Source organism: Strix uralensis, chromosome 2 (assembly GCF_047716275.1).
Source record: "Strix uralensis isolate ZFMK-TIS-50842 chromosome 2, bStrUra1, whole genome shotgun sequence".
NCBI lineage: Eukaryota > Metazoa > Chordata > Aves > Strigiformes > Strigidae > Strix > Strix uralensis.
Genome location: NC_133973.1, coordinates 52,351,566 through 52,364,839, shown reverse-complemented (window position 1 = coordinate 52,364,839; position 13,274 = coordinate 52,351,566). Strand labels below are relative to the sequence as shown.

The window sequence follows — 13,274 nt, the reverse complement described above, 5'->3', positions numbered from 1 at the left end:
CACCATTTTGGGCACATGTCTGGAAGCGGTGACATTAGCTGTGTCTCAGCTGTGTTATGCCAGTAGTCCCCCTGCTAAATGCTGAATCAGTATTCCTGGTTAAATCCTGAATTAGTTTACGTTTGTTGATTGTTACCTTAAATAGCACGAGGTAGGAAGAATGTCTTATCTGAGGATGTTTTGAGGATGCTTTATGCATCAGAAATGTGATGGGCTAGACAAGACCAAGGCTATATATTGCATCTAGTCTGTTTTTTGCAGGAGGGAGGGAGGAAGAGGGGGATTCTTTCCTTAGCTAGGCTGCTCCCATAAGAAATGTCATTTTTTTACTTCCCATCCTTGGTTCATGTAGGGAACCTACTCATCACTGCACTGTGGTCTTCAATGAAACATGGATATAACAGCTGGCAAATGCACAGGTAAGGTGTCTCTGCCACAGGCCCTCCATCCGGACCTCCTCCCCCTGCAGAGATGAGCTGTAGTGGAGCAGTGATTGCATGTCCAGCCCTGTGACAGCAAATGGCTTGCAGAGCCCACCAATGAGGAAAGCGGAGAAGGAGGCAGTATGTCAGCTCTGGTGGGACCATGATGGAGGGAAAACGTGACTCAAGAAAAGTAATCGTGCTTCTGAGGTAGCAGAGAAGTCAGTATACCCCCACCACCTTGCTTCACGCCCATGCAAAAGAATGATGTGCTTAAAAAAGCTCTGCTGCTCACCTCGCTATCAGGAGGCTTGGATGTAGGGCTGCCACTTGATATATGAGCTATTCCTTTCCAAGGTCACTTAAGGAATTCAGTAGTTCATGCTGTCTGTCACAGGTTTAGGGTGTGTTAAGCCAGTGATACCGGTGTTCAGCAGACTGATACAGAGCATGCATTGTTTACCACAGTTTTTTGCACTCTTATCTGAGAGGAAAAAGCCAGCACATGATCTCACCTGTGTCTTGTTTCCCAGACCTGTGCTGTTCCTAAAGGACACTGTATACTCAATGAGAAATAATGGCTTCCTGTTTCATTAATGAGTTCTTACAGCAATTTCCCGTCAGAGCAACCAGCTTGGGTGATGGTGGTGTGCAATTCCAAAAGCGATTAGCCCTCTGGGGGCGGGGTGGGGGGCTGTGGTGGGAAGCAGCATTCTCTGCCAACAGAAAAGCAACTCCCTTTTGGGTGTCTCAGCTTGGATGCTAAGGAGACCAGTGCTGCCAGAGTCATCAATCACTTGAAGCTATCAGCCAAAATGTCTCCTGGGATTAAAAGAGCCCTCCTTGGGAAAAAGTTTGTTTCCAGTGCTAAGTACCATGCCACATGGGGAAAAAAAAAAAAAAAAAAAGCTGTTGCTTTGATCGCTCTCCAATTATCTGGGTGATTGTGTTACTCGGAAGGTGCTTCTTCAGTGCTGCGCTTTCTGAATTTGTTACTGCAGAAATTCTCAGTTGGGAACTTTGATCCAGGCATCCCAGGATTTTTAGGGGGCTCTGATTTGGAACTGGCCTTCATGTTTCACTCCAGCTGATTTACACCAGTCACCCACATTAGTGCAAATAGTAACATGTATTTTTAAGGCTGTGCTTTTATTCTTAAAGCCTTTCAAACTGCTGCTGCAAGTATATCATGCTCCAGTTAGAGCCGGCTATTAAGTATACATGGAGCTATGTCAAAATGAGAGTAAACAAGTAACAGGTGTTTGTCAAGCGTGGCAGGCAGAAGGGCTTAGCGCTGGCCTGCAGGGGCTGAGGCAGAGGCAGGCCAGCAGTGTCTTCCTCCTGCTCTGAGTTTTACCACCATAGGTAAGCTCTAATTTGCGCAAGAAAAATGCAGTTTGATTTCCCCCACCTTAGTTATGAAGCTAATTTAGCTTAATGCATATTTTAATGTGTTGGACCCTCAGCCATGTGTTCTTACTCTTCCCTCTAGTTTGATTCTTCGCCTTGTTTTCTAAGTTTGTCTGGCACCCTGCAGTTGCTTGGTTTTGCACACACTGGAAAGACTGAGCCAAGTGCAGGTGCTTGTTGGCTGGTCCAGCTTTCAGCCCATAGCCTGGGGGACTCAGCATGCTTTTGCTCTTGTGTACAAATGTATGGTTGGGTTTATGACTTTGCTCTGGTTTGGTTGATTCTGGAGGTTGCTTTGGCTGCAGGTGATGAAGCACAGGGGCCTCTTCATGACACATTGGCTGAGTGGAGATTGTCTCATTGTGGACTTGCAGCTTTGCAAGCTGGATATCAAAATGGTCTGTGGAAACCTGCATTTGGCTCAAACTTTGAGCACAGAAACCCAAGGGTGCTTGACAGGGTTTGGAAAAAGTTGCAGAAATAATATTTGAGACTAATAGCAACGTTAACACAGAACGTGCAGAACTGTTGCTCCAGGTTGGCCCATCTCATCCAGGATGTCTCTCTGATATTGAGCAGTGCCAAAAAGAGTTAGAGGAAGAGGAAAGAACCCCAAAGTTGTAAAAAATGGTTCAGTAAATAGACTTCGGATGACCATTTCCATGGCTGACATGCTGGTGTTTCTTCTGGCATCTCTGGAACCTGAAGCATGGACTGCTGCAGTCTGCTCAAGGCCAGCATCTGCTTCACTTTTGACCACAACAGTTTCTCTCTTCTGTAAATTGAGACAGAGAAATACCTGTAATACGCACTCAGCAGTATAACCTCTATACAAACATATTTAGAGAAGTTTTGGCTTTACTTTTCCATTTGCCATTCATTATTTGATATGTTTGAAGTTTTTTTATCATTTCCTGTGTTATTTTTCTCCAGTATAGATAGTGGAATTCCCATCTGTTCACTCTGTCTTCTTCCAGACATTTCTTTTTCTCTAGTTGGTTTTGCTGCCTCTCTCTGGGACTTTTCTCCTTCCTTTTATTCTTTTTTTGAAATAGGGTAGTCAAAACTGAAGCCAGTTTGTTGTCACCTCATTTCTAAAGCAGTGACTCTGTAAAATACAGCATCACGACACCCAGGAGTTTATACTTTTTTTTTTTCCCCATCTATTTGGCAGCCCTGCAAACATCAGCTGGCATCTTGAAAGGGTGGGATCATCCTAGTGGCTTGAGAATTTGTAAATAACACTGTACAAGTCAGTAAAAGAATGTGTGAATCTCTGTCTCTCACTCTTTTTTCAGTGCCTGCATTGAACCCAAGGCATCATTTTAAAGTAATAATTTTCTTTTAAACCATCAGAAGCATGTGTGAACCACCCTGCCGCATAGTAGGTACGCTCTGTAATGGTGCATTTCTCAGAGAACTGAATGGAAAAGTTTCTGCATCAGCTGGAGAGAAAACCTCAGGCCTTAGCTGACTGAGAGCCTGTATTTCCCTGAAAAACAGTGCTAAAAGCAGGTGTCTCTTCAGACGGATAAAAATTGACCTCGTGTGCTTTGATTTCCGCTTCTTCAGATAACAGCATCACTGTGTGCATCTCCTGAGAATGCGAATCCCAAGCTCAGGAGCTGCTCTGCAGCTTATGGTAATGGTAAGTCTGAGCCTGGGCTTGGGAAGCTCCCCGGGAGAAGGACAATTTTACAGGTAATTTTACATTCTGAGGTGTCTCATTAGCAGTCTAATCTATTTAGTCTCAAGAAGAAGAAGCGGGATCAAAGGCAGAAGAAGTGAGATATCAAAATTAGTTCTAATAAAATTAATAAATATCTCAATTTTTATTTCCCTTAAATATTATTTATTGCTCCTCTTTGAATTTTGCAAAGCCTTTTGAGAGCTGCTCTCATTTTTGTGCTCAGACGTCACTGCACATTTTGCCTTATGCAGCTGTCTTTTATCATTAGGGAAGAAGTAATAATTCAGGCCTGAAATTTAGCTTTTGACTAAAAGGAATCAGGTTGATTATTTACTGCGTACACAATAGGATACCATATAATCCTCTCATCTGTTAGAAGGGCATGAGTTACTTATGTTAATCCTCAATCTAGATGTATGTGTTAGTAGCTGTTATTTTGTGACAATAGTTTCATTATGCATCTTTTAGTACAATGGGATGTGGGTGACATATAGGGGAACATGAGTTTGCTTGCTGCATGTGTAGGTGCTTGCTGTAGCCAGGTGCTGAAGGTTTAAAGCAGTAATTCTGCAGGTCACAGTAGCCACAGTACTCAGACTGATCTGTTTTCATTGTCCAAGTTGAGTGAAATACAAAAGTCAATATACATCACAAGTGGTAAAAATAAATTAAATTTTAGAAGTTCTTTAGGGACTTAGGAAATTAGTAGTAAAACCAACTTTATCTAAGAGGGTTTGATTTTCCCTTTCCCTGTGCAAGTTGGACAAGGTGTTAGAAGCTCCAGCAATTGAAATCCAGCTTTCAAATTCACAATGTGGGCTTTAAAACAGCAAGAACTGAAAATGAAATGGAAAGTTTGTTTAATGTGACTTCTGGCTCTTGAATCTTTATTCAGGACACTTTTTAATGCTTGACCACAAATTTTTCAGAATTACAGCTAAGCTTTTTTTTAACTCCTTGCTTCCAGCAGCTGGAGCTTTAAGAAATACAGTCAATACTTCAAGAGAGCAAATAGGCAGCAGTGCTGTTCAGCTGTCAAAACACATGTAACAGCATTGCTGCTGTCCTAAAGCATTGCATCCAATGTGTAATAGCCATGTAAAAACCCTCAAACAGCTTCAGTATTACCCTTTTCATTCTTCAAAACAAATAAAAAAATTTCAGGGAGTACGTCATTATTTTTGCCCAGTTTTTATTTATTCTAAATCAAAATATCTGAGCTGTCAAAATGGGTAGTATTTTACTCAAACCTGTCCTGTCTTTGGTGTCAAGCACAGAGCGTGAAAGCTGCCAGACTGACATGTCTGGATGTGGAGTTCCCATTGCCATAGAGGGAGCATTTCCAGCTTCTCTTCCAAAGGTCTTTTTACTGGCAGAGAGTTCAGTAATTGTGATTTCCAAGGGCCCACCTTAGAGGGGTAAACATACATGAGCTGTATTTTCCTCTAGCACCAAGGCTTACCTTCTCAAAGACTGACAGAGTCTTTGGGACTATTAGGTGCCCAGTGACAGGACCAGAAGCAATGGGAACAAACTGAAACACAGGAGGTTCCCTCTGAACATCAGGAAACACTTTTTCATTATGAGGGTGAGCAAGCCCTGGCACAGGTTGCCCAGGGAGGTTGTGGAGTTGCCATCCTTGGAGATATTCAAAAGCCACTTGAACATGGTCCTGGGCAACCAGCTCTAGGTGACCCTGCTTTAACAGGAGAGTTGGATCTCCAGAGGTCCCTTCCAACCTCAACCAGTCTGTGATTCTGTGATGAATACAAGGTCAATATTGTCCCCTTAGAAATGGGAACATCACATCTGTATTAATCACCAGATCCAGCTTTATAAAAGAAATTAGAAGACATTCCTTGCTGCATTTTGCTTTTGTATTGTAGCCTGCATACATTTCATGTTTAGGCAGCAGCCTATCATAATTATTTAGCTGAGTGTTTCTAGAGGGAAAATTCATGAAACTGAATTCTTGTTTCTGTGCCCTGGAGAGGCAGGAGAGCAGTGATCTTTGTTCTGAAAACACTTTGGGGGCAGAGAAATCACAGTGTATATTTCTGACAAAGCCAGCCTGTTTGTGCAACGCCTTCTCCTCCATCAAAAATCTCTCTCAAACCAACAGCATCGGACAGTACCACCAGCCTTCCCTGAGGTAAACAGGATTGGCCTCAGCACATAACCCACTTTTTTGAGGACTGTAATTTCAGAGAGACTGAATTATTTAATCAGCAGTGACCTAATAACATGTATGTGGCAGGTGCAGAAGGGCTCAGTAAACTAATGAAGTATGGATGGCCCTGGCTCAAGAGTCTGGGAGATGAATTGGGAAGCTAATACGGGATGAGCCAGCCAGAGATTATTTTCTTGCACAGGCAAGGGGGAGAGCTCCACAAAGCTGCCTGAAATCCTGCCTTCCTAGAAATCCACTCCTTTAAGCTCGAGGACTGGATTCTTTGGCCCTCCAAAGGGAGCCAGAACACTCTTCCCTTTCTCTGTAATGGGGGATCTGGACTTTATTCAGCATTAGCATGAAGACAACTGGAAAACCTCCACTGATGCTACTGACTGGGGCCAGGTGCTGAACCTTGCCAGCCAGCGTCGTGCACACCAGCGTCGTGCACAGGCAGCCACTCGTAAATAATGGTATTAATGGAATGGGTTACAGTTACATTAATAAAATATTATCCTGAGGAAATAATCTGATTAATTCTGAGAGGAAAAAGTGCTTGAGGCTGTCTCTGCTGTCATGGTGTTTGATTATTTGTCGCTGACACTGCAGACAAGAGTCTGGCTCTCAGATGCCTGCCCCTAGAGAGGAAAGATTGTCTAGGCGTTAGGGAATGAGGCATGGAAATCTGGATTCCAGTCCTTCTCTGCCACGGCCTTTTCTGCGGTCTCGGGAAGCCATCAGAGGTGGGGTTAACCTTGCTTAATTTCACCCGGGTAAGAGTTAAAGCTGTGGTGTCAAATAGTCATCTGGGCTCCCTCTGTATTAACAGAGAGAGAAGAGCACTTCTGGAAGGCAGCTCCCGCAGCAGCAGCATCGTGCTGGTGAGCACAGGAGGCTTCTGGGCACCTCGCCCTAGCCCCCATCACAGTTGTGCCTTAAACTGCCTTGTGGCAGCACTGCCCTCTTGCCTTCCCAGCCCCACGGCTGCTCCCTCCTGCCCTGGCAATGCCCTGTGAGCCCATGTGCCACCCATATCAAGGGAGAGATATGAGTTAACACCAACCTTTCAGAAAAAAAGTGTCTTTTTAACCTAAACCAATTCCTTCCTTTGGCTTGCTGTGAGGCCATTTGTGCTGGCACCAGGGCAGTAGAGGTGGGAAGCAAGGTGGGGGTGGTGGCCATGTGGGGAGTGGGACTGCCAGAAATGAAGACCTTAAATAGATGCCTGGTTTGTAACAGGCTGGTATGAGGGGAGGTGAGCCCCATCATCAACCTCTCTGCATGGACCCAGAGCACTTCCCTCCACCAAAGGGAGGATGCGTGTGCTGCCAGAGAGACGGATCTTGCCCCAGAGTGGGGACAGGCAGGCCTCAGCTGGGCAAGTACCCCAAGACAGGAGTGGGAAAGGAAAGCCCCCCAGATCCTAAAATACCAGCACAGACTGGGAATGCTTGGGTCAAGCTCACTGCAGGTGAAGGATGGCACCAAAGCCATCATCAGCACCAATTTCCCTGCTGGCTTCCAAATCAAGACCCGTAAGTGTCAGCACCTCTGGCATATCTGGGGCCAGTGACCCAGTGGCTGAGGCTGATGAAAGGATGGGCATGAAAGAAGAATACCTGTCTGTGAGCTTTGCACATGAAACAAAAGCTGCTGGCATGGTCTGTGAATGCAGACAGGTCCCTGTTTGCCTTACAGGGGGCCTCTGCCATGCTGAGTGCACAGAACAACCTGGTCACCCAGAGGGGCTCTAACTGCACCCTTGCAATGCCCAAGTGCTCTTCTAATTTTTGAAAGGTAAAGTCAAGGGTAAGCGAATGAGGAGGCCTGTGAGGCAGATGTCCTATTTTAGCTCACTTCCCACAAAAGCTTTTAAAATTTCTAAGGTCATGAAACAGTGTTTCAGCAGCAAAGGGAGAAGTTGCATCTGAGCACATGCTTGTATTTTGAAGTCACCTTGTTAGAGAGGGTCCAACCTGTTGGACACTGTGGGGACAGGAAGACACATGTACACTCACATGCATGCACGTGCCTGCCTGCAGGGACAGCCATGGCACCCCTTCAGCAACGAAGCCAAAGAACCCGTACATCCCACACATCTACAGTCAATAGTCAAATACCTTCTTCTGCAAATAACATCATTATCTGTGATGGGCTCCAGTCATGAAAAGAATTAAGACTATTTGACCAAATAAGGGCAGAGCCAAATCCTCACCCAGCCCTGCGGAGAGATTTGCGGCATGCACATTGCAGAGGAGCTCTTTCCCTTGGTATTTCAGCAGAGGCAGAGTACCGTGGCATGGTGTCACGTCAGTGTAGTGCCATGACTCATCACCGCAGCAGCTCAGCCGGTTCGTGTGTGTGCTTAATCCATCCGAGCCTGTTTCTCACGTTGAGTTGTTTTGAAAGTTTGAGAAAGTTTGCTTTACTCTTGATTTCTTATTTTTGCACATCTCATTCCATCTGGGCCTGAAAGCCAAAGCACTGAAATGTTGCAATAACAGCTGTGCTTGCAAGCTTTCCATCCCAGCTGATAATTAAATGCAGAATATCTCAAGAAAAACTCATATCTAGAGAAGACAAGCCCAGCTGTTAAAAAAAAAGCAAACTGAAATAAACATCTGAATCTGTAGGTGCTTGCGTGAACCAAAACTGCTCTCCTCAGGTTAAAGATTTAGCTGAGGTCATGAAGGACCTTGCCTATTGTTTAAACCTGCTGGTGCCTAACTCTTGGAAGAGCTTGTAGTTGTGTTAAGCAGCTGTTGGCAGGGACACAAAGTGTCTGCAGCGACAGCCATTGCTCCCAGCATCTATCATCTGAAAAGATTCTCTCCAGGCACTGACTGAGCTTGTTAGCTCACCCTGTGTCTGCTGCTTCCCAGCCTGCAGGCTGGTGCAGGGTCATGGGTGCATGTTTGCAGCCCCAAAGCTGGAGGGGAAGGTAATTTACTCAAGGCTGACTGACCCAGAGCCAGCTGGCCTCAGCCAAGATAGGACTGACTGACTGTGCCTGCATGTTATCGATAGGAAAAGACCCACTTGATTATAGATTATGTCTATCATGTATCACTCTGGCTTGCAGTGTATGGGGAGCTGAGCACAATGTGAGCAGATCAGAGCAGCTGACCTGAACAAATGTTTATTTTTCCTCTGTTCAGTTGAGACTTTTTGTTGGTTTTAATTTGCCTATGGACTGCTGTGCAGTGAGCAATACCTGCACACCCCGAGTTTGGGTTAGCATGGTGCAGTCCTCCCAGCAGCGCCAGTGGGGGACAGTAAGTAGCAGGTGCCTTGTGTGGGTACGTCTTGTCTGGATGGTCCAGCTGCGGATAGTTCTTTAAAAGCTGGAAGTGATCTGAGATCTCCTCTCATGAAAGACCACCTAATTTTCTCACAGGGTGACACTTCAGTGTTTCATCTGAAGAGCAGTGGCTTGGGTTTAGTGCGGGCAGCCTGGGGTCCAGGAGAGAGATCAGGCTGCCAGGGGCACCAAGGCCCCCCAGGACAGCTCTCTGGCAGCACTTGCCAGGCTGGAGGGCTCCCAGTGCCCCTCAGGGGGGTCCAGTCATCACAGCCAAGCAGAGCTTCTCCAGCTTCTCACATGTAGATGAAATGAAGACACCAAAGCATTTTCAACAAGAGGTCTTCCTTTTCCTTCAGCTTATAAAATCTTGATCTATTAATTTTTGGATCATATTTATTTCTTCAGGCTTACAGGTCAGAAGTGGGAAGAGGATGATTTGATGGGAGGAAGGTGATGCTGCACATCAGCACTTTGGTGGAAGCTGCTGTGTTGTACACACACTTGAACTCTTGGAGAAGCACACTTCATAAATCCAGGAAAAACTTCCCTGAAAACAAAATGTTGTAACAAATGGGGGAGGTGATAGGTAAATGCTCGTGTAGTTCATGGCTCCCTCGTTCTTCACAGAATTAGCCTTTTACCTCAACGTTAAAATGCTCAGCAAGAACTGAAAGGAGAGGCCTTTGTATTTGTGAAATGAATTTTAAAAAATGTGGATCAAGTGCAAACTGCCATTGGGTTTTCTTCCCAGGTCTACAGAAGTCTTGAAACCACAGCTTTGAGAGAGGCAATTAACTCCTTAACCTAAAGATGTGCATTGACATGCAGCGTTGTTAACAGTTCCCTCGCTAATCACTTCTGTGGTCTTAATCAGCTGACACACACATTTCTCAACTCCAGACAGCTTCTCAGACAGCCAAAAGTAACGACCCTCCCCTAACGCAACCCCTACAACACTTCCTTAATACTTTCCATGTTGCACATGTTTTCTTAATATACAAAGCTGTGATATATTGAATTTGTGGGGGCAGCATAAAATTAATATAAAAACAAATAGCACTAAATCTACCATGCTTATTTTATTACTCTGGTTTGTATTTTACTTATTTAAAACTTTTTTTTTTTTTTCTCCTTACTTCAGTGAGCTGGCTGACAAATTCCCCAGCTCTTACACTGGAGCTCTGCAGAACTTAAGGGATTTGTTGGAAAATTTAGTTTGAGCTTACAACCCTCTTGAGGTAGAGCACCAAATTTCCCTTTCAATTGTAAACTCTAGATGTAAACTCTAGACTGCAGCAAGAACCTCAGACAGATTGGTATCACCTCCAGTAACTTCCCCTTCTCAGTGAGACTTCAGGAGGTCAGGTGTCTCCAGACCTAAAACAGTTCCCCCTCCCAAATGCTCAACTTCTGGATGTTGTGGCTCCCATAAGGCAAGGAGGTCCATGGGTTGCCATTGCTGTCCAAGTTGCTTCTCCAGGAAGAAGGTTGCTCAGATTATGCTTTTGCTGGTAAGTGTTGCCATTAACCAATCCTGCAGGGTTTGGGTATAAAGGCTGGAGGACGATTGGCATTTTTCAAGGTAAACATGGGGATTTAGTTGAGAAGTAGCTGCTGCCACAAACGTTAGCCTAGCTTTCATCACCAATGGTGACGATTGGTGTGTAATGTCAGGTCAAGATGAGAGGTCATAACCTTCTAGGGAAAAAAAAAGGCCAAATGGTCATGAATGAGAAATGCACTGCACACTGCTTAATCCTCCTTGATTTACTGCTGACTGGAGTACCAGGAAAGATACATTTTGTTTCCAAATTTAAATAAAAGATAATTGATGCTGTTTCTTCCAAAGATGCAAACCATGACTATTTTAAAACAGAAAAATCCTCAGTAGATGAAACTACAGATAATTTCAAAATAAGATTTTAAAAAAATAGATAAATTTGGTCTTTCCCAGAAGTGGCCTGTGACTTTAGCTCTTTCCATTTTGCCTGTTCAGTATGGGGCACCTTAAAGGGACTTGAATCTGAGAGGCTTTGAAAATTAAAGGCCTTTGGTTTGTCTGCATGGACAGATATGGAGGGTGAAGTCAGGGTTTTATGATCTTCAGCAGGCTCATGGCCATTGCCTTTCCCTCAGCCTGTCAGCACATCCCCATCTTGCCCCACCACCTGCCCACAGCCCCTTGTTGCTCTTGATTTAGGTATCTCCAAAGGTCACTAGGGATTATAAAAAGCTCTTTTCCCCAGTCATGACTATTGAAAGGATGCTCAAGTTTTGTTTCTTCCTCATTCTTGATGCTCTTCTCTGACACTATTATCTATTTCCCTCAGGTTGCACTAGAAAACAGGCCACTGCCACCTCCCAGTTCACCTGCCCGTTTCCTGCTGATCTTGATGAACTGTCAGTATTTACCCATGTGTGTTGTATGTACATGGGGCAGGGTTTGCTGACTCAAGGCACTCCATCATTTTCCTTGTTAGAGTTACAAATCCATAGGGAGATTTTACTTTTTGGATTAGAACCTGTTTTAACTGCAGACTTAGGAAGTCTTGAAGTCTATGAATGCTCAAAAACACAAGGGAAGGGAAGGGAAGGGAAGGGAAGGGAAGGGAAGGGAAGGGAAGGGAAGGGAAGGGAAGGGAAGGGAAGGGAAGGGAAGGGAAGGGAAGGGAAGGGAAGGGAAGGGAAGGGAAGGGAAGGGAAGGGAAGGGAAGGGAAGGGAAGGGAAGGGAAGGGAAGGGAAGGGAAGGGAAGGGAAGGGAAGGGAAGGGAAGGGAAGGGAAGGGAAGGGGAAGGAAAAAGAAAGGGCTTAGCAACAACGCGTGGTTGATGGTGTCCTTTCAGTTAAATCAGAACCGAGACTACAAGGGAAAAGGTTTGCGGTAATCAAAGACAGCACTGGATCTGAATCCATGGACTGAGATTTTGGCAGTGTTTGAAATGTCAGCCTGCAACCTGTTCCCCGTTTCATCTACCTCTCTCACAGGGAGAAACAAAGTTCATGTCTGTGTTCCCCAGCATCCTGCAACCGCCCCACAGATCTACATTGCAGGTTGCGCCCCGCAGTGGATAAATGAGCTTGAGTGTGTCAACATGTGTGTGAGCTTGAGGGCAGCTCCTGACCTCCAGTGCTTTCAAACCAGAGCTGGCTATGCTGCCTATCACACTGTGACAGAGCACTTTTGGGAGCAGCACGGTGCCTTCCGAGCTGTGAGTGTGCTGCACGTGCCACCAGCTTGGGGACCTCTGCCATTGGCAGCTGACAGTGGTTGTCCTCTGCAGCTCTCTACATTCCTGTTTTTTCTTTGACTGACTCTTTAATGCCACTGATTAATACTGAAGTGTCCTGTTTGACAGCATCATTTCTCATAGACCTCATTTCTTCTTCCCATCAGACTAACCTTCCTGATGTTAGTTACCTTCTGGAAACTGGTCGGACATTTTGGGTGCTTGGGAGGCAAGGCTGAGCTGACCTCTTCTAACTCGCTTCTTCAACAGCTCACAGCTTTTCCCACAGTGGGACTCTCTTCCCAAGGAGAGAAATGAGCCCTGAGATGGGATTATGGGTTTAAGGAACAAAAACAACTATGCCAACAGCCTCCAGGCTCTTTAAAAGCACACACCAGTTTCTACAAATTTCCATCATATCAAGGGTCATCTAGCTTCTCTGAAGCCAAGTTCATGCTCCAAAACCAAGAAACTCTGGTCTCTGTGAGGCATTTCCATGTGTAACCCATTTCTCAGATCAACCACACCTTGACAAAAGTATTGCTGTTGGAATAAAGCCCCAAGGCAGACTCCATGCCATGCAAATGAAAGCAGACAGCAGGAGGTATTTGAGCAAGGAGAGCAGACTGCAAAGGTTTAGGTGGCAAAGGGACTACCAGGGAAAGAGCAAGGAGGCTATAAGGGTTGAACAGAGGAGAGATGGGGACAAAAGGGGTCTACAGTAAACTTTCTTGCAAGTCTATCATCTCCAGTGAGCAGGTCCACATGTGGAGGTTAAGGCCTGATATACACACATGAAAATATTGAGGACACACCAAGAAACACTGTTTTGTCCTTCAACCCATCATGTTTGATTGACAGGGTTTGCTGCATAGACTTGACTGGGTATGGTAAAGCACTGGCTTTTACTGATAAGGTAAAAACCATTCAGAGGTTTTCCCATGTTCTTGCTGGCTCCTCAGTCTGGGGATACCTGCATATGGCAGAGGGAGTGCCGCAGACAGCCAAATTTTTCTCAATATATAATCTGCTCCTGGGACTTCTGTCACT

General features: G+C 45.2%; 1 long non-coding RNA gene across 1 annotated transcript; it reads left to right on the top strand.

Moving 5' to 3' along the window:
• The first annotated feature begins 549 nt into the window (after positions 1-549).
• LOC141939288 (uncharacterized) lies at positions 550-9,651 on the top strand. The gene is made up of 3 exons (XR_012627539.1): positions 550-632; positions 3,189-3,480; positions 9,402-9,651. It is a non-coding gene; the product is annotated as an uncharacterized LOC141939288 (long non-coding RNA).
• The last annotated feature ends 3,623 nt before the right edge of the window (positions 9,652-13,274 follow it).